Genomic DNA, 21,799 nt, shown 5'->3' with positions numbered 1-21,799 from the left:
AGCACCATTTATTGAATAGGGGATTATTTCCCCATTGCTTATTTTCTGATGACTTTGTTAAAGATCAGATGGTAGTAGGTGTGTGGCTTTATTTCTGGGCTCTTTATTATGTTATATTGGTCTCTGTGTCTGACTTTGTACCAGTACGATGCTGTTTTGGTTACTGTGGCCACTCAAAGTCAGGTATGCTATGTAGCATAGCTTGAAGCCAGGTAACATGATGTCTCTGGCTTTGTTACTTTTCCTCAGGATTGCCTTGGCTATTTGAGCTCTATTTTGGTTCCATATGAATTTTAAAATAGTTTTTTCTAAAACTGTGGAGAATGTCATTGATTGATTGGAATAGCATTGAATAAATTGCTTTGGGTAGTATGGCCATTTTAACAATAGCAATTCTTCCTATCCATGAGCATGGAATATTTTTCCATTTGTTTGGGTCATCTCTGATTTCTTTGAGCAGTGTTTTGTAATTCTCTTTGTAGAGATCTTTCACCTCCCTGGTTAACTGTATTCCTAGGTTTTGTTTTGTTTTGTAAGTGGGATTGCATACTTGACTTGGCTCTCAGTTTGGACATTGTTGGTGTATAGAAATGCTAATGATTTTGTACATTGATTTTGTTTGCTAAAGTTGAAGTTCATGGAACTTTAGGGCAGATTATGGGGTTTTCTAGGTACAGAGTAATATCATCTGCAAACAGATAGTTTGACTTACCCTCTTCCTGTTTAGATACCTTTTATTTCTTTCTCTTGCCTGATTGCTCTGGCTAGGACTTCCAGAATTATGTTGAATAGGAGTGGCAAGAGTGGGCATCCAGTCCTCAAGGGTAATGCTTCCACCTTGTGGCTGTTCAATATGATATTGGTTGTGGAGTTGTCATATATGGCTGTTATTTTGAGGTATGTTCCTTCAACGACTAGTTCATTGAGGGTTTTGTCATGAAGGGATGTTGAATTTTATTGAAAGCCTTTCTGCATATATTGAGATGATCTTGTCTTGTTTTTAGTTCTGTTTATGTGATAGATCACATTTGTTGATTTACATATGTTCAACCAACCTTGCATCCTAGACATAAAGCCTACTTGATCATGATTGATTAGCTTTTTGATGTTCTGCTGGATTCAGTTTGCTAGTATTTTGTTGAGGATTTTTGCATCTATGTTCATCAAAGAAATTGGCCTGAAGTGTTTGTTGTTGTTGTCTCTGCTAGGTTTTGGATCAGGATGATGCTGGTCTCATAGAATGAGTTAGGGAAAAGTATCTCCTCCTCAATTTTGGGGAATAGTTTCAGTAGGAATGGTCTCAGTTCTTCTTTATACATCTGGTAGAATTTGACAGTGAATCAATCTGTTCTTGGGCTTTTTCTTGTTTGTAGGTTTTTTATTGCTCATTCAGTTTCAGAGCTCATTATTTGTCTGTTCAGGGATTCAATTTCTTCCTGGTTCAATCTTGGGAAATTGTATGTTTCCAGGAATTTATTCATTTATTCGAGGTTTTCTAGTTTTTATGCATATAGGTGTTCAAAGTAGTCTGTGAGGGGTGTGTGTGTGTGTGTGTGTTCCTGTGGAGTCAGTAGTAATGTCCCTTTTGTCATTTCTGATTGTGTTTATTTTGATCTTATCTCTTTATTAATGTAGCTAGCAGTCTATCAATCTTATTTATTGTTTTGAAGAGCCAGCCTGGACTAATTGACCTTTTGTATGTTTTTGTGCAAATAAATTTTATTCAGTTCAGCTCTGATTTGGTTATTCTGTGTCTTTTGCTAGCTCTGGGGTTGGTTTGCTTGTGTTCCTATAGTTACTCTAGGTGTGATGTTTGGTTGTTAATTTGAAGTCATTCTAACTTTTTGATGTGGACATTTAGCACTTCACCCTTAAAACTGGTTTAGCTGTGTCCCAAAGATTCTGATATCTGATACGTTGTATCTTTGTTCTCATTAGTTTCAAATAATTTCTTGATTTCTGCCTTAATTTCATTGTTTACCCAAGAGTTATTAAAGAACACTTTGTGTCGGGAGTTCGAGACCAGCCTGGCCAATATGGTGAAACCCTGTCTCTACTAAAAATACAAAAAAATTAGCCGGGCGTGGTGGCACACACTTGTAGTCCCAGCTACTCAGGAGGCTGCAGCAGAAAAATCACTTGAACTCAGAAGGCAGAGGTTGCAGTGAGCCGAGATCACACCACTGCACTCCAGCTTGGGCGACAGAGCGAGACTCCGTCTCAAAAAAAAAAAAAAAAAAAAAAAACACTTTGTATAATTTCCATGTAATTTTATAGTTTTAAGCAATTTTCTGAATACTGTTTTCTATTTTTATTCTACTGTAATAGTCTGAGAGGTCTGAGAGTGTGTTTGGTATGATTTTGGTTTGAATTTGATAAGGTTTTTGTTTGTTTGTTTTTTGAGATGGAGTCTCACTCTGTCACCTAGGCTGGAGTGTAATGGTGTGATCTCAGCTCACTGCAACCACCACCTCCTGGGCTCAAGTGATTCTCCTGCCTCAGCCTCCTGAGTAGCTGGGATTACAGGCGTCTGCCATCATGCCCAGCTAATTTTGTATTTTAGTAGAGAGGGGTTTCACCATGTTGGCCAGGCTGGTCTTGAACTCCTGACCTTAGGTAATCCACCTACCTTGGCCTCTCAAAGTGCTGGGATTACAGGCATGAGCCACCACGCCCAGATGATAAGGATTCTTTTATGGCCAATTATGTTGTTGATTTTTGAGTATATGCCATGTGCATATGAGAAGAATGTATATTCTTATTTTTGGGTGGAGAGTTCTGTAGATGTCTGTTAGGTCCATCTGGTCAGCTGTTGAGTTCAGGTACTGAATATCTGTTAGTTTTCTGCCTCAGTGGTCTAATACTATCAATGAGATGTTAAAGTCTCCAACTTTTATTGTGTGGTTATCTAAATCTCTTCATAGGTCTCTAAGAACTTGCTTTATTAATCTGAGTATTCCTATGTTGCTGCATATATATTTAAGCTAGTTAGGTCTTCTTGCTGAACCCTTTACCATTGTGTAATGCCCCTCTTTGTCTTTTATGATCATTGTTGCTTTAAAGTCTGTTTTGTCTGAAATTAGAATAAGAACCCCTGCTTTTTTCTGTTTTCCATTTGCTTGGTAGATTTTTCTCCACCCCTTTATTTTGAGCCTTTGGGTGTCATTGGATGTGAAATGAGGTCTCCTGAAGACAGCATACAGTTGGGCCTAGCTGCTTTATTCAGTTTGGCACTCTATGCCTTTTGATTGGGGCATTTAACCTGGTTACATTTAAGGGGAATATTAATATGTGCAAGTTTGATCCTGTCATTATGTTGTTAGCTGGTTATTATTGCAGACTTGATTTTGTGGTAGCTTTATAGTGTCAATGGTCTGTATACTTAAGTCTGTTTTTGTGGTGGCTGGTAAGGGTCTTTCCTTTCCATATTTAGCACTTCCTTAAGGACCTTTTGTAAGGTAGGTCGGGTGCTAATGAATTGCCTTAGCATTTGTTCGTCTGAAAAGGATTTATTTCTCTGCTTATGAAGCTTACTTTGATGGAATATGAAATTCCTGGTTGGAATTTCTTAAGAATGTTGAATATAGGCCCCTAATCTCTTCTGGTTTGTAGGGTTTCTGCTGAAACTTCACTGTTAGCCTGATGGATTTCCCTTTGTAGGTGACCTGCCCCTTTTCAATAGCTGCCTTTAATATTTTTTCTTTCATTTTGACCTTGAAGAATCTGACTATGTGCCTTGGAGATAATTGTCATGTATAATATGTTGCAGGGTTCTTTGCATTTCCTGAATTTGAATGTTGAGCTTGGAGAAATTTTTGTGGCTGATATTGTCAAATATGTTGTCCAAGTTGCTTTCTTTCTCTCCCACTCTTTCAGGGACGCCAGTGAGTCATGGGTTTTGTCTGTTTATATAATCCCGTATTTCTCAGAGGTTTTGTTCATTCTTCTTTATTGTATTTTGTTTTGTCTTAGTTATTTTGAGAACTGGTCTTTGAGCTCTGAGGTTCTTTCTCCAGCTTGGTGGGTTCTGCTGTTAATACTTGTGACTTTTAAATGAAATTCTTGAAGTGAGTTTTTCAGCTCTATCATATCAGTTGTGTTTTTTTTGTTTTGTTTTGTTTTGTGTTTGTTTTTGAGACAGAGTCTTGCTGTGTCACTCAGGCTGTAGTACAGTGGTGAAATATTGGCTCACTGGAAGCTTCGCCTCCCGGGTTCAAGTGATTCTCCTGTGTCAGCCTCCCAAGGAGCTGGGGTTACAGGAACATGCCACCACGCCTGGCTAATTTTTGTACTTTTAGTAGAGACAGGGTTTCGCCATGTTGGCCAGTCTGGTCTCGAATTCCTGACCTCAAGTGATATGCCCACCTCGGCCTCCCAAAGTGCTGAGATTACAGGTGTGAGCCACCGTGCCCAGCCTGGTTCTTTGTTACAACAGCATTTCATCTCTTATCTCCTATATAGTTCTATTGTATTCGTTATATTCTTTGGATTGGGTTTTGACTTTCTCCTGAATGTTGATGATCATTTCTATCCGTATTCTGAATTCTGTTTTTGTCATTTCAGCCTGGTTAGGAAACATTGCTGGAGAACTAGTGCAATGATTTGGAAGTAAGTAGACCCTCTAGCTTTTGAGTTGCCAGAGTTCTTGCACTGATTGTTTCTCATGTGTGTGGGGCTTGTGTACCCTTAGCTGTGGTGTAATTTGAGTGTAGTCAGTTACCTTCATTTCTCAATGTTTTCAGAGGGCCAATGTTTTGTGCAGGGTATTTATTTGTAGCTGAGTTATTGTCCTTGGTTTCACAGGGGATATATTAAAGTATTTTTTGTGTTGAAGTTTTGGCTGTGATCCAGTAGATGGTGCTTAAGCATGCTGGCTGATAGGTAGACTCTTGTTCAGTCACATGACTACTCTGTATTTGCCCACATTTGCAGCTGTGCTCTCTCTCTCTCAGTGCTCTGAGAGTGTAGGCTCCTTTCCCACTCAAGTGCTGGCTGGAGATCTGGGTTTGGCACTCCTGGACTTCATACTGCAGCCCTGGGGTAAGCTCAGCCTTTATGTTCCCTCTACAGCATGGGGGCAAACAGGAACCTTGACAGTGGCAATGGCAGAGGGCCTTTAACTTGTCTCTTGGGGCTCTATCCCAGACACATGCAGAACCGCTCTTAATCAGAGTGATTGGCCTGGTGTGGGGTGGTTGCATTGTGGGCTCAAGCCTGGGGGCCCATGGGGAGAACAGACTGGCCTCTTCTTACAGCAACTGCAGATTGCTGGAGGTGTGAGTAAGGCACTCAGGGGTCTCTGTTTCTTCCACAGTCCAAGGACATCGAGGGCAGTACCTTTGCAGTGGCAGTGTCAGAGGGGCTTTCAGTTGTCTCTGGGAGCCCCACCTCACAGAAATGCAGAGCGTCTGCTAATGAAAGTGTTCAGCCAGAGGGTGGGGTGGCTGTGCCGTGGGCCTGAGCTGGGGGCCCTTCTTGGTGAAGAGTAAGGGGTCAGGGACTCAAACAAAAGGGAGACTGAGTTCCTCTCCACATGGTGACTGTGGCATGCTAGAGACATGAGTAATGCCCTCAGGCTCTTTGTTCCTTCCCCAGTCCAAAGACAAGGTCAAAACCACTGCAGTGGCAGTGGTAAAGGGGCTGTCTGTTGCCACTGGGAACTCCACCCCAGGGAAACACAGAGCCACTGCTGGTGGGAATGCTCAGTTGGGGGTGGTGTAGCTGCCCTGTAGTCCCAAGCCAGGGGCCTTGCCTGTTGAAGAGTAGGGAGTGAGGCCTCACAGGGAAGACAGACTGGGCTCCTCCCCATATGGTGGCTGTGGTGTACTGGAGGTGCCAGCAATGCGACCTGGACCTTTGTTCCTTCCCCAGCCCAAAGGCATTAAGGGCAGTACCACTGCAGCTGCAATGAGAGAGGGGCTGTGGGTTGTCTCTGGGATTTCCTCCCTAGAGAATGACAGCGCCACCACTGACTTAAACGTTTGGGCGGGGACAAGGTGGTTGTTCTGGGGGCCCCAGGTTGAGAGACCCTGCCCACTGAGGAGTAACAGGGCCAGGGCCCATACGGAAGAGAGTCTGCCTTCTTATCCAAAAAGCAGCTGCACTGTGCTGGAGGATTGCATTAGTCCTAAGTCTTTTGGCTCCCTCCTGAGCCTGAGGAAAACAGGAGCAGGAGCTGTAGAGCTGCAAAAATGGCAGACCTGCCTGCTATTATTGAGAGCTCTGTCCCAGGGAAGTACAGAGCTGCTACTGGTCCGAGAGCCCAAACATGGGTGGGGTGGCTGGAGTCCCAAGTCTAGAGGCCCTGCCCAGTGAGAGGTAGTGGGGACAGAGATCTATGTGGCAAAAAGTCTGGCCACTTTTCTGTAAGACAGCTGTGCTGTGCTGGGGGCCTGCATTAGTCCTTAATCACCCTGCCAAGACTGGTGGACCCATCTGCTACCACTGAGAGCTCCATTCCAGGGAAGTACAGGGCTGCTATTGGCCCTAGAGCTCAAGTGAGGCTGGAATGACCATGCTAGGGACCAGCCCACTGGGCATTATCCACCAAGGTGCAAATGAGGTGAGGCCCACAGTCCATCTGCTCCTCAGCCCCATGGATTTAGCCCCTATACTGGAGGTATTCCAGGGAGCCTGGCCTTTCTTGTTGCCAGAGCTACAGCCACTGGTGCTGGGGTGCCCAGTAGTCCAAGGGCCCTGGAACTCCATTTGTGCCTGAGCAGTGGCTCTGCCTAGACTCCCTGTAGCTCTCCATGCCAGTCTGCAGTCTCTGCTCAGGGGGTCAGGGGGATCTTCTGAGCACAGAGTTGTGAAGATCTGTAGCAGAAGCTTTAGCGAAATTTCAGGCATTAACAACAAAGTTTCCCTGATTTATTTAACTTCTCCTAACTTTCTATACAATGGGTATTTCATTATAAATTACTTGAGTAAAGGTTAAGATTAATGAAAATACCACTCAAGTAACTTATAATTAAATGCCCATTATCATCGTCAGCATCATCATCTAAAGGGGTTATTGAGTAGGCATCCATGGGGTGGTGTGAAATACCAGCCCCTAAGCCTTGGTGGCCCATTATCTACAGAAAAGATCAACGGGCACATTAAATGTCTCCCAACCTTCTTTCATTATCCAAAGGAGGCTTATTAGACATGTTTTTCCTCCTTATTAATCCCTTCTTGCCTGAAATGTGAAATTTTAATACCACAGATGTAATGTTAACTATATGTATTTTGGTCCTATGTAGTGCCACAAACCATTTTAATGTCTACTATCTCCCTACCCTTAAAAACCAATTCTCAGCCCATTGGGGGCAGTATATCCTCTGTTGAAAATGCATGGAACATTTTAATGAGGACAAAAGCTGGAACCTCATTCCTGCCTTTTACTTGATGTGTGACACTGGAAAACTTTCTTAACCTCTGTCACCTTGCCCATGGTCATCTGGAAAAGGGAACCGCTGAGAGCTCATGATGCCTTACTTACAGAACTGTCCTGTGGGGTAAATGAGGAATCCTATACAGAGAAGATGGCACCTAGTAGGACTTCAACAAATGTTCATCCTAGCCCACTTTTCTTCTCCTTCCCAGAGAAGTGATGACTGTCATCTAAATCAAACAGTGTAACTACCACAGAGACCAGCTGGTAATGGAGCAGGAAGAAGTAGCATATACTTACATGTAGTTTATAAATGAAGCTTTGGGGCTATTTCTGTGATGCAGGATGGCTTTGCCAAGGAATGTGGGAAGAGGGAAAAGATCATCAAACCATTTCTTTAATTCTGTGTCATTTTGCCCCTTATTTGAGCTTCTATACTGATATTGGAAAAATAGTTTCCTGTGGAGTCTCAAATGAAGAAAGAGTGCAGATAAAGAGGAGAGAGAAGTCACATGCCCTTGACCCTGATACCATTACCACTTATAGGACTCTGACCCAGGATTTCATCTGCACCAGTGGGTAATTCAAAGTGGGAGGAGCTGTTGAATGTGTATGCATGAGGGCACAATACTACAAATGTGTAAAACTACTAGGTTTTAAATCCTAGAATATCATGGTGTATAAAATAATGATAATTATTGCTTTGGTTTTGAATTAGGGGAAAATATATCCTTGTATACTTAGAAGTGGCTCCCTCACTATTATCTTTTATTCTTGAGCTTCAGGGATATTCTTCATTCTAAATGTGTGTCTCTTTCCTGTGGGTGGGGTAGAGAATGCTTGAATGTTCCTGACAATTTTTTTATATAATTGCAGGAGCATTTGATATTTATTACAGTTATAAATACATAAGAAATGAAATGAACAGCATTACTCTAAAACAAAAGAGAATACCTGCTCTCAAAGTATCTTGAGAGTATTTCAAAGAGAATACCTGCTAATGCTTATATCTGTATAATATTCTTTCACAAGTTTCCTTATGCAGGTACTTAAAAATTTATGCAGAAATGAATACATTTATATACTTATCTACAAAATATAAGATCTCATTCTACATTTAGTTTTATAACCTGCTTGTCTCACTAAAACCATACCTCAAAGGTCATTGATTGTAAGTAAACAAGAGTCTTTACCATAGAGATAGTAGATACTAATGGCCAATAAAGATAGAGAAACAAATGTGGCTACAATATGTTATGTGCCAAGTGCTTTTTAGCTATTGAGTCATTGAATTCTCACAGCACCCTTACAAGGTTGAAACTGTTGCTGATCTCCATTTTGTAGATGAAAAACTAAGAAGCAGATAGAATAAGAACTTTACCCAAGACTGCACAGTTAGGGAGTGGGACAGCTTGGATTTATGTTCAGTACATCATACTCCAGAGCCTGGGAAACTGTCAAGGCTCTGTTGTTAGGTGAAAGAAGCAACTACACAAGCATGCATATTTTAGGAGCTCATTAAAAGTAATACTTCATAGGTTAATACATTTACACAAAAAACTGGACCTAGTGACAAATAGGTGGATTGCAACCTTGGTAAGATCATGTTCATTGCAATCCTGGGGACAGAAGCCACAGTGCAGTCGGAAGTGAAGAATTTTAAGAGGGAATGTAGAAAACTCTTTTTGGTAGTTTAACTTTGAAGAGAAAGAGGTGGAGATTCTGGCTGAATGGGGAGATTTTTAAAAAATAATCAATTTCTTGAAACTTGAGAAAGTTTTAAAATGAATATACTTAGGGTTTTTTGCTAAATGAGAAGGTTTTAGCTGTTCTTGCCATGCACAAAAAATGGGTATCTATGTGATATTATGAATATATTTATTTTCTTCACTGTATAGTAACTAATACTTTACTTTCTGTATGTATCTTAGAATATCATGTTGCATATCTTAAATATAGACAATAAACTTATTTTTAAAAGTTAACATGATGAAGCTATCTTATCTCAGATTTAACACTAGAAATTGCTCATGGCTTGATCATGGCTCACTGCAGCTTCAACCTCCTGGGGCTCCTGCGATCCTCCCAGCTCAGCTTCCTGAGTAGCTGGGACCACAGGTACATACCAACACACACAGTTAATTTTGTTGTTTATTTTTGTAGAGATGGGAGTCTCTTTATGTTGCCCAGGCTGGTCTCAGACTCCTGGGCCCAAGTGATCCTCCCACCTCCATCTCTCAATGTGCTGGGATTATGGGTGTGAGCGACTTCACCCAGCACATTTCCTTTCTTACGCTCTTATTTTCACTTTAGAGCTCACGAGAGGCCACTAATCAACTAGTATGAGTTTTGAACTCAATATGTATTTAGTTATTAGTAAGAAAATGGACAATGGACAATTGTGAGTCAAATAAATGCTAAATCTTTGCCTCTCCGAGAAGGCAGCAGGTGGCTAAAATCCTGGTGTGATATGGCTGAATAATGCATGATCTGAGGACCCTGCTCTGGTTACTGCTGGACACGTTCACAATTTTTCTATAAATATATTAATATACTGAGCAGTCCAGGAGCAGCCATTAGGCAAACACCACTCCTTGCTTCCTTCATGTGACCTATCACTGAGTGCACCAGCTGAGGTCAATTGCATTCTTCCCAACGTGGGGAACAGAATTTGGGTCTGCTCAGAGGCATAATGTGAAGCATGTCTGGGATGAAAGCTTTGTTCTATTGACAGCAAACCTTTTTGGGTTAAGGGGTAGGAGAAGAGCAAGTGAAGGATGCAGATTAATTTCTATTTAGGAATATACTTTTATATATTGTTTGAAATTTTGTCTTATAAAATTAGTCATACAAATTTAAACAAAAATTACTTGTGAATAGATTGACAAATGTCATGTGCACATATATTAATTTGAAAAAGCATTCACTGTGTTAAATTTATGGCGAAATAAAGTTGATTAAACTTTGAGATAACTGAGTGTGTATGTTGGTGTGTCCTCTGGCTCTATTATCACTCCAAATACACACTCACAAGTGCAGTTTCACCTTGAATTCAGAGGTGGGCTGGACTCCAATCTCAGTTTTAGAGATCCTAGAAAGTAGTGGATGCAGAGAGATTGCTACAATCAGGTGAATAATTGCAGAAAACTGCCTGATACCTTAGAGTTAACCTCCAGCCTCCATTCCTCTCGCCCCCTTGCTGAGACCCCTGTTCTGAAACTCTCAGAGCTTCCATCCTGTCTTTGGCCACTAGGTGCCATCCAACTCTGTTCTGCTTTTGCTGCTTTAATAAAAATGAGTATATTTTGCAAAGAATAAAAAATATCCTGTAATGGTTTATATGCTATGATACCAATTCTGTTTGGAAAATTCACATGTGTATTAAAACAGCTCAATTTGCTGTTGACCTTAAATCTACATCTCACTGATTTAACTCTTCTCTCCTCAGTGTAGATTGAGGTATCCACACTGTAGACAGGTCCCTCTCACATGGCAGAGCAATCATACTTCATTACCCAATCCCTGTACTGGCTTCCCAGATCTCCTCCCACTCTCTCACAGACTCCAGGACACTGTGGACACAGCTGCCCAGATCTGTCAGTGGTACCTTATCCTCTCTCAGACAACTCTCTTGCCTGTCCTCCTACACTGCCCTTTGCTTGCTGGGGACTGCTAAAGCACACTAAAGCTGCCTGGTGTTTCATGTGGGTGCCCCAGTTTGTTTTTACCGTCTTACTCTTACTAGTTTTTTTATTTTTGGAAGAATTAAAATCATTCTGTACATAGGCTCATAAGCCTGAAGGGAGGTATTTTTGTTTTGCTCCTTGCATGCATTTCTTTGTAGATAATTTGACAATGGTGGTATGTTGGCACCCCTCATGACAGAAGCCTAAACTTCAGTTTGAACATCACTGAGCAGGAANTTGCAATCCTGGGGACAGAAGCCACAGTGCAGTCGGAAGTGAAGAATTTTAAGAGGGAATGTAGAAAACTCTTTTGGTAGTTTAACTTTGAAGAGAAAGAGGTGGAGATTCTGGCTGAATGGGGAGATTTTAAAAAATAATCAATTTCTTGAAACTTGAGAAAGTTTTAAAATGAATATACTTAGGGTTTTTTGCTAAATGAGAAGGTTTTAGCTGTTCTTGCCATGCACAAAAAATGGGTATCTATGTGATATTATGAATATATTTATTTTCTTCACTGTATAGTAACTAATACTTTACTTTCTGTATGTATCTTAGAATATCATGTTGCATATCTTAAATATAGACAATAAACTTATTTTAAAAGTTAACATGATGAAGCTATCTTATCTCAGATTTAACACTAGAAATTGCTCATGGCTTGATCATGGCTCACTGCAGCTTCAACCTCCTGGGGCTCCTGCGATCCTCCCAGCTCAGCTTCCTGAGTAGCTGGGACCACAGGTACATACCAACACACACAGTTAATTTTGTTGTTTATTTTGTAGAGATGGGAGTCTCTTTATGTTGCCCAGGCTGGTCTCAGACTCCTGGGCCCAAGTGATCCTCCCACCTCCATCTCTCAATGTGCTGGGATTATGGGTGTGAGCGACTTCACCCAGCACATTTCCTTTCTTACGCTCTTATTTTCACTTTAGAGCTCACGAGAGGCCACTAATCAACTAGTATGAGTTTTGAACTCAATATGTATTTAGTTATTAGTAAGAAAATGGACAATGGACAATTGTGAGTCAAATAAATGCTAAATCTTTGCCTCTCCGAGAAGGCAGCAGGTGGCTAAAATCCTGGTGTGATATGGCTGAATAATGCATGATCTGAGGACCCTGCTCTGGTTACTGCTGGACACGTTCACAATTTTCTATAAATATATTAATATACTGAGCAGTCCAGGAGCAGCCATTAGGCAAACACCACTCCTTGCTTCCTTCATGTGACCTATCACTGAGTGCACCAGCTGAGGTCAATTGCATTCTTCCCAACGTGGGGAACAGAATTTGGGTCTGCTCAGAGGCATAATGTGAAGCATGTCTGGGATGAAAGCTTTGTTCTATTGACAGCAAACCTTTTGGGTTAAGGGGTAGGAGAAGAGCAAGTGAAGGATGCAGATTAATTTCTATTTAGGAATATACTTTTATATATTGTTTGAAATTTTGTCTTATAAAATTAGTCATACAAATTTAAACAAAATTACTTGTGAATAGATTGACAAATGTCATGTGCACATATATTAATTTGAAAAGCATTCACTGTGTTAAATTTATGGCGAAATAAAGTTGATTAAACTTTGAGATAACTGAGTGTGTATGTTGGTGTGTCCTCTGGCTCTATTATCACTCCAAATACACACTCACAAGTGCAGTTTCACCTTGAATTCAGAGGTGGGCTGGACTCCAATCTCAGTTTTAGAGATCCTAGAAAGTAGTGGATGCAGAGAGATTGCTACAATCAGGTGAATAATTGCAGAAAACTGCCTGATACCTTAGAGTTAACCTCCAGCCTCCATTCCTCTCGCCCCTTGCTGAGACCCCTGTTCTGAAACTCTCAGAGCTTCCATCCTGTCTTTGGCCACTAGGTGCCATCCAACTCTGTTCTGCTTTTGCTGCTTTAATAAAATGAGTATATTTTGCAAAGAATAAAAAATATCCTGTAATGGTTTATATGCTATGATACCAATTCTGTTTGGAAAATTCACATGTGTATTAAAACAGCTCAATTTGCTGTTGACCTTAAATCTACATCTCACTGATTTAACTCTTCTCTCCTCAGTGTAGATTGAGGTATCCACACTGTAGACAGGTCCCTCTCACATGGCAGAGCAATCATACTTCATTACCCAATCCCTGTACTGGCTTCCCAGATCTCCTCCCACTCTCTCACAGACTCCAGGACACTGTGGACACAGCTGCCCAGATCTGTCAGTGGTACCTTATCCTCTCTCAGACAACTCTCTTGCCTGTCCTCCTACACTGCCCTTTGCTTGCTGGGGACTGCTAAAGCACACTAAAGCTGCCTGGTGTTTCATGTGGGTGCCCCAGTTTGTTTTACCGTCTTACTCTTACTAGTTTTTTTATTTTGGAAGAATTAAAATCATTCTGTACATAGGCTCATAAGCCTGAAGGGAGGTATTTTGTTTTGCTCCTTGCATGCATTTCTTTGTAGATAATTTGACAATGGTGGTATGTTGGCACCCCTCATGACAGAAGCCTAAACTTCAGTTTGAACATCACTGAGCAGGAAGGTGGGAGGGATGGGCTGTAACCCAAGCCCACCAGACAGATTTCTGAAAATCTGAGTGACAAAAAGGGGTATTCCCAGTGTATAGGGATGTTAATGGCTTCCAAACAGAAAGTACAACCTCTTCCTATGTTGAAGGGAAAGCTCTATGTAAGAAGATTAAAAGATCACCTGGCCAGGCGCGGTGGCTCACTCCTGTAATCCCAGCACTTTGGGAGGCTGAGGCAGGCGGATCACGAGGTCAGGAGATCGAGACCATCCTGGCTAACATGGTAAAACCCCATCTCTACAAAAAATACAAAAAGTTAGCCAGGCATGGTGGCAGGTGCCTGTAGTCCCAGCTACTCAGGAGGTTGAGGCAGGAGAATGGCGTGAACCTGGGAGGCAGAGCATGCAGTGAGCCAAGATCGCAGCACAGCAACAGAGGAGGGACTCTGCTCAAAAAAAAAAAACAAAAAGATAAGAAGATCACCTTTATTTTTATGCTTTGAGGCCTATAGATAAATAGCTATAGATCTATACAAGCCAAAATGGATCCAGCCCACTTGTGAGCTTTATAACCTGCCTTTGCCCTAATTACTACCATCTTTCCATGGAACTAGTTTTCTATCATAACACTTTAAATTACTTTACAGCAAAATTTTAGTTTTCTTTTTATATCAACTAGATGCGTCATCTTATTGAAGTATATTTGGGGCATCCATATCTTAGTAATGAAAACTTAGTTTATCTCTATTTCAAGTTTTGGTATACTTAACCTTGCCCATATATATGAAAATAAGCATTTCTCTATAAGAGGTTCTTGAAATTATTCTTTCAAATCTATGTAAAGCTATAAAATTTTATATTAACACAATATATTCAGAACATATTACTGATGTATATTCCTGACAATACTGTGTGAAAGTGTCTGTTTACCACTCATTAGAAATAATGTGAATCATTGCTAATCTGTTAGGCAACAAACCACCTCTTATTGTCTTCATTAAAACTTTTTGCTACATTCTAGAATTTAATTCTATGGATGTGACATAATCACATAGTATAGACAATAGGAAATATCAGAATAAACATGGTTAAAATGATAAATTCTATTATGTGAATTTTATCTCATATTCCTCACCAGTGCATATAGCTATGTGAACTCTGCCCTGAACTGCACCTTTTAGCAGTGTTCAGACTCTGAAAAGCCACCCACACGGTGGTTTTTAATATATTCACAATGTTGTATAATCATCACCACTATCTTGTAACCATTAAGCAGTCACTCCCCATTCTCCCCTCCCTCAACTCTTAGCAACCATTAATCTGCTTTCTATTTCTATGGATTTGCTTATTCTGGAAATTTCATGTAAATGCAGTCATATTTTATGTGGCCTGGGTTATTAAACTTGGACTCTTAACCTATACTAAATATGGTGATAACCTTCCATCCTTCTCTTTTCCCCAGGGGATGGTGTTCTCACTGGTATTCAGGCAGTGTAAGCAGTTAGTCACAAAAACCTTAGGGTCAGGCAGATCTGTGTTCAAACCCTGACTGTCGTGGACCATTTACTTCGTCATCTCTGCTGTTGCCGTGTCAAAATATTTTAATTTTTTTTTCTTTTTTGAGATGGATTTTCACTCTTGTTGTCTAGGCTGGAGTGCAATGGCATGATCTCAGCTCACTGCAACCTCTACCTCCTGCCTCCTGCCACAGCCTCCTGAGTAGCTGAGATTACTGGTACGTGCCACCACGCCCAGCTTATTTTGTATTTTTAGTAGAGACAGGGTTTCTCCATGTTGGTCAGGTTGGTCTTGAACTCCTGACCTCGTGATCTGCCTGCCTCGGCCTCCCAAAGTGCTGGGATTACAGGCGTGAGCCACCGTGCCCAGCCTATTTAATGCTAATTTTAAAAGTAAACTTTTAATTCTAGGACAGTTTTAGTGTTACAGAAAATATCAAATACAGTACAGGAAGTTCTCATATACCCCTCATCCAGTTTTCTTTATTATTGACAGTAGGGTACATTTACTACAATTAGTGAAAATTTTCATATATTATGTACTAAATTCAGACTTCCTTCAGTTTATTTGAGACAGGATCTCATTCTGTCACCCAGACTGGAGTACAGCTATGTGATCATGACTCACTGCAGCCTCAAGCTCCTGGGCTCCAGCAATCCTCCTGCCTCAACCTCCAGATTTCCTTAGTTTTTATCTAATGCCTTTCTTCTGAGATCCCAATCCAGGATCTCACATTGCATACAGTAATTATGACTCCTTAGACTCTTCTTGGCTGTGAGTTTCTCAGCCTTTTCCTACTTTCAATGATCTTGACAGTTTCAAGGATTATTGGTTGGCTATTTTATAGAATGTCCCTCAACTGGGATTTGTCCATCTCAAATTTTTAAAAATTTTTTACATGTGATAATTGAATATACCGATGTAATTTGTAAAGATCAAATCAGTGTACTTGAAATATCACCTTAAATATTTATCTTTCCTTTATGCTAGAAACAAATTATTCTAGCTAGTTTAAATATACAATCCATTATTATAAACTATAGTAATCAATGGGTACAAATACAAAGTTTAATAGAAGAAAAAGATCTAGTGTTTGATAGATCAGTAGTGTAAATATTGCTTATAATAATCTATTGTCTCAAAATCCTTAATTTTGAACAAGGGGCCCTGCACTTTAATTTTATACTGGACCCTGAAAATTATGTAGCTGGTCTTGCTTATGCTTCATGGGGCAGAGGAAAGGCAAGCTGAGCTTGGACTAGCACTTGCAGCAGGCTCTGGCCAGTATGCCTTGGTACTGCCTGCAGGACCTCACTGCTCCAAAGTGGGGGGTGCTGGGAGCTATACCCAGGGGCAAGAGGAAACCATAAACATGGAAGAGGACTCAGGGAGGATTCCAGGCAGAGGGAACAGTGTAAGCAAAGGCCCCAAGTCAGGAATGTGATGATGTGGTCAGGAGGCTGCCAGGTCATAGCCCTCCTACTCAAACAGCATATGCAGATGCCAAAGGAAGAGGTGGCCAAGAAGGTATAAGGGAAACCCTCCCAGCAAGGGCTATTCCTGCTATATTAGAGATAATATTTGATTCTATAGGAAATGGGGAGTCATGGGTGCTGGTTGAGCTGGAGTTAGTCCTCATTGGAGCTGTGCTGTGGAAGTACCTTTTGAGCTGGATGTCAGGGCAGATTGAGGAGGAGAGTCAGTGAGGTGGCCACTGGATGGTCCTGGGACCAAGATACCCTGTCCTTAGGGGTTCCGGCGGCAGAGCCTGAGGACTCTTAAGAGGGAGAAAGAGGTCTCCAGTTTTTCTGTCTCAGAGTGTGGGGACCTGGGAGTCATGGAGAGAAGGGGAGTTGAGGAACTGGGTGGGAGAAGGCAGGGGTTGCAATGGGAGAAATGGTGAACAGAGAAGGGATGGGTTGGGGAGAAGTTGGTAGATCTGAGTTTGGATGTGGTGAGTTAGAAGTCACTGTGGACTTCCCAGCATGCAACTGTGAATACAGGACTGACTGATGCCTATAGAAGTGGTCACCATCTTAAAAAATAACAATGCTAACTAATGTATAAAGAGCAACTACAGTGACACACACCATGCTGAGAGCTGTCCAGCCATGGACCCAAACCAAGATAAAATCTTTGAAATACCAGATAAATAATTAAAAAGGTTGAGTATTAAGCTACTCAAGGAGATGCCAGAGAAAGGTGAAAACCAACAAACAATTTTAAAAACAATTCAGGATATGCATGAAACATTTTCTAAAGATATATTTTAAAGAAAAACCATTCAAAACTTCTGGAAATAGAAAACACATTTAGGGAATTACAAAATGCAGTGGAAAGTTTTAGCAATAGACTAGGACAAGTAGAAGAAAGAATTTCAAAGCCCAGATGTAAGGATTTTGAATTAACTCAATCAGACAAAAAGAAAAAATAATTAAAAGAAATGAACAAAGTTTCCAAGAAATGTGGGATCATGTAAAATGGCCAAACCTAAAAATAATTGGTTTTCCTGAGAGGGAAAATGCATTTAAAAGTTTGGAAAATTTATTTGAGGGAATAATTGAGAAAACTTCTCTGGTCTTGCTAGAGATTTAGATGTCCAAATACAAGAAGCTCAAAGAACTCCTGGGAGATTCATCACTAAAATGACTTCACTTAAGGCATATAGTCATCAGGCTGTCTGAAGTCAATGTGAAGGAAATAATTCTGAGTGCAGTGAGACTAAAGCACCGGGTAACCTATAGAGGAAAACCTATCAGACTAACAGCAGACTTCTCGCCAGAAACCTTACAAGCCTGTCTTTAGCCTCCTTAAACAAATTAACTGTCAGCCAAGGATTTTGCATCCAGTAAAACTAAGTTTTATAAATGAAGGAGAAATAAAGTCATTTTCAGACAAACAAATGCTGAGGGAATTTGCCACTACCAGACCAGCCCTACAAGAAATACGAAAGGAATTCTAAATCCTGAAACAAGAAATTGCTATGCACCAGAATATAACATTTTGAAAGCATACAACTTACAGGAAATACTATGAAGAAAATAAAGTATCAACATAACAATTAGCATGATGACTGGAACAGCACTTTACATCTTAATATTAACAGTGAATGTAAATTACCTAAATGCTCCACTTAAGAGATACAGATTGGCAGAATAGATAAAAAGAAAAACCCACAAACCAAATGTCTGCTGTCTTCAAGAGACTCGCCTAATATATAAGAACACAAATTTGAGGTAAAGACTGGAAAAGGATATTCCACTTAAATGGAAACCAAAAGTGAGCTAGAGCAGCTACTCTTATATCAGATAAAACAGATTTTAAAGCAACAACAGTTAAAAAAAAAAGACAAGGTCATTATATAATGACAAATGGATCAATCCAACATGATATGAAGATGTTATAATCCTAAATTTACATGCACCTAACTCTGGAGATCCCAGATTCGTAAAACATTTACTACTAAACCTAAGAAATGAGATAGAGAGCAGCACAATACTGGGAGACTTCAACACTCCACTGGCAGCACCAGACAGATCGAGACAGAAAGTCAAAAAAAATAAATAAATAAACTTAAACTACACTCTAAAAAATAAAAATGGACCTAACAGATGTTTATAGAACATTCTGTTCAAGAGCTTCAGACTATACATTCTTCTCATCAGCACATGGAACATTCTCCAAGATAGACCATATGTTGGCCACAAAACTAGTCTCAAACTGAGAAATATCAAAATCATATAAAGCATCTTCTCAGACCACAGTGGAATAAAACCAGAAATCAACTACAAAAGGAATCCTCAAAACTATACAAATACATGGGAATTAAACAATCTGCTCCTGAATGATTTTGGGGTTAACAATGAAATCAAGATGGAAATTTAAAAATTATTTTAAATGAATGAAAATAGTGACACAAGTTACAAAAACCTCTGGGATACAGAAGCAGTGCTAAGAAGAAAGTTTATAGCACTAAATATCTACATCAAAAAGTCTGAAAAAAGTCACAAATTGACAACCTAACATCACACCTCAAGGACCTAGAGAAACAATAATAAACTAAATCCAAAGTTAGCAGAAGAAATAAGGATGAGAACAGAAATAAAATTGAAACAAAAGTGACTCAAAAGATCAATGAAACAAAAAACAGGTTATTTGAAAATATAAACAAACTTGATAGACCATGATATGGTTAGGCTTTGTGTCCCCACCCAAATCTCATTTTGAATTGTAATCCCCATAATCCCTATATGTCAAGGGAGAGACCAGGTGGAGGTAATTGAAACATGGGGTGGTTTTCCCTATGCTGTTTTGTGATAGTAAGTTCTCATGAGTTCTCAGGATGAGATCTGATGGTTTTTTATAAAGGCCCTTTCACTAGGCACTTCTCCTTTCTGCCACCCTGTGAGGAAGGTGCCTTGCTTCCCCTTCACCTTCTGCCATGATTGTAAGTTTCCTGAGGCCTCACTAGCCAAGCTAAACTGTGAGTCAATTAAACCTCTTTTCTTTATAAATCATCCAGTCTTGGGCAGTTCTTTATAGCAGTATGAAAACTAATACAATGAACTGGTACCAGGAGTGGGGTACTGATATAAAAATACCTGAAAATGTGGAAGCGACTTTGGAACTGGGTAACAGACAGATATTGCAACAGTTTTGGAGGGCTCAGAAGAACACAAGAAGATATGGGAAAGTTTGGAACTTCCTAGAGAGTTGTTGAATGGTTTTGAGCAAAACGCTGATAGTGATATGGACAATGAAGTCCAGGCTAAGATGGTCTCAGATGAAGATGCAGAACTTATTGGGAACTGGAGTAAAGGTGCCTCTTGCTATGCTTTAACAAAGAGACTGGTAGCATTTTGTGCCTGCCCTAGAGATCTGTGGAACTTTGAACTTGAGATTATTTAGGGTATCTGGCAGAAAAAAAACTTTAAACAGAAAGGTGTTCAAGATGTGACTTGGGTGCGATTGCTCTTAAAAGTATTCAGTTTTATGCATTCACTAAGAGATGGTTTGGAATTGGAATATGTTTAAAAGGGAAGCAGAGCATAAAAGTTGGGAAAATTTGCAGCCTGACAATACAGCAGAAAGGAAAAGCCCATTTTCTGAGGAGAAATTCAAGCCTGCTGCAGAAATTTGCATAAGCAACAAGGAGTCAAATGTTAATCGCCAAGAAAATGGGGAAAATGTCTCCAGGGCTTGTCAGAAATGTTCACGACAGTCCTTCCCATCACAGGCCGGAGCCTGAAGAAGAATAAAATGGTTTCATGGCCCGCTGCTCTGTGAAGCCTCGGGACTCTGTGCCCTGTGTCTAGCCACTTCAGCTCCAGCCATGGCTAAAAGGGGCCAAGGTACAGCTCAGGCAGTGGCTTCAAAGGGTGCAAGTCCCAAGTCTTGGTGGCTTACATATGGTGTTGGGCCTGTGGGTGCACACAAGTCAAGAACTGAGGTTTGTGAACCTCCACCAAGATTTCAGAGGATGCATGAAAATGGCTGGATGTCCAGGCAGAGGTGTGCTGCAGGGTCATGGAGAACCTCTGCTAGGACAGTGCAGAAGGAAAATGTGGGGTCAGAGCCCCCACAGAGAGTTCCAACTGGGGTACTTACTAGTGGAGCTGCGAGACAAGGGCCATCGTCCTCCAGACCCCAGAATGGTAGATCCACTGACAGCTTGCACTGTGCACCTGGAAAAGCTGCAGATACTCAATGCCAGCCTGTGAAAGCAGCCAGGATGGGGGGCTGTAGCCTGCAAAGCCACAGGGGCAGAGCTGCCCAAGGCCGTGAGAGCCCACCTCTTGCATCAGCATGACCTGGATGTAAGACTTGGAGTCAAAGGAGATCATTTTGGTGCATTAAGATTTGACTGCCCTGTTAGACTTTTGGACTTGCATGGGGCCTGTAGCCCCTTCGTTTTGGCAAATTTCTCCCATTTGGAACAGGTGTATTGACCCAATGCCTGTACCTCATTGTATCTAGGAAGTAACTAATTAGCTTTTGATTTTACAGACTCACAGGTGGAAGGGACTTGTTTTGTCTCAGGTGAGACTTTGGACTGTGGACTTTTGAGTTAATGCTGAAATAAGACTTTGGGGACTGTTGGGAAGGCATGATTTTGAAATGTGAGGACATGAGATTTGGGAGGGGCCAGGGGTGGAATGATATGGTTTGGCTGTGTCCCCACCCAAATCTCATCTTGAATTAAAGCTCCCATAATCCCCACATGTTGTGGGAGGGACCTGGTGAGAGGTAATCGAATCATGGGGATGGGTCTTTCCTGTGCCGTTCTTGTGATAGTAAATAAGTCTTATGAGATCTGATGGTTTTATGAAGGGGAGTTCCCCTACACAAGCTCTCTTGCCTGCCTCCATGCAAGATGTCCTTTTGCTCTTCCTTCATCTTCCACCATGATTGTGAGGTCTCTCCAGCCATGTGGAACTGTGAGTCCATTAAACTTCTTTCCTTTATAAATTACACAGTTTCAGATATGTCCCTATTAGCAGCATGAGAATAAGCTAATATGCCACATAATCTAAATAGACACAGAAAAGCTTGATGATCAGATGCCCAACATCCCCTCCCGGCCAACAGGCAAACACTCAACATCCCCTCATGATAAGGACCCTCAGCAAGCTAGGCAAAGCAATATACCTCTAAGAGCCATCTATGATGAACCCATAGCCAATATCATACTGGACAGGCA

At 40.9% G+C, this 21,799-nt stretch overlaps 1 long non-coding RNA gene across 1 annotated transcript in view; it reads left to right on the top strand.

The window, feature by feature from the left end:
- The first annotated feature begins 4,762 nt into the window (after positions 1-4,762).
- The window catches only part of LOC108523046 (uncharacterized), a 63,553-nt gene continuing 46,516 nt past the window's right edge, over positions 4,763-21,799 (top strand). The window contains exon 1 of the long non-coding RNA XR_001883680.1: positions 4,763-5,040. This is a non-coding gene — a long non-coding RNA (uncharacterized LOC108523046). The remainder of the gene's footprint in view (positions 5,041-21,799) is intronic.

The sequence above is a fragment of the Rhinopithecus bieti genome, unplaced genomic scaffold (genome assembly GCF_001698545.2).
Source record: "Rhinopithecus bieti isolate Rb0 unplaced genomic scaffold, ASM169854v2 scaffold_72114, whole genome shotgun sequence".
Classification (NCBI taxonomy): Eukaryota; Metazoa; Chordata; class Mammalia; order Primates; family Cercopithecidae; genus Rhinopithecus; species Rhinopithecus bieti.
Note: the sequence above shows the minus strand (reverse complement) of the source record. Positions and strands in the feature narration are given on the sequence as shown.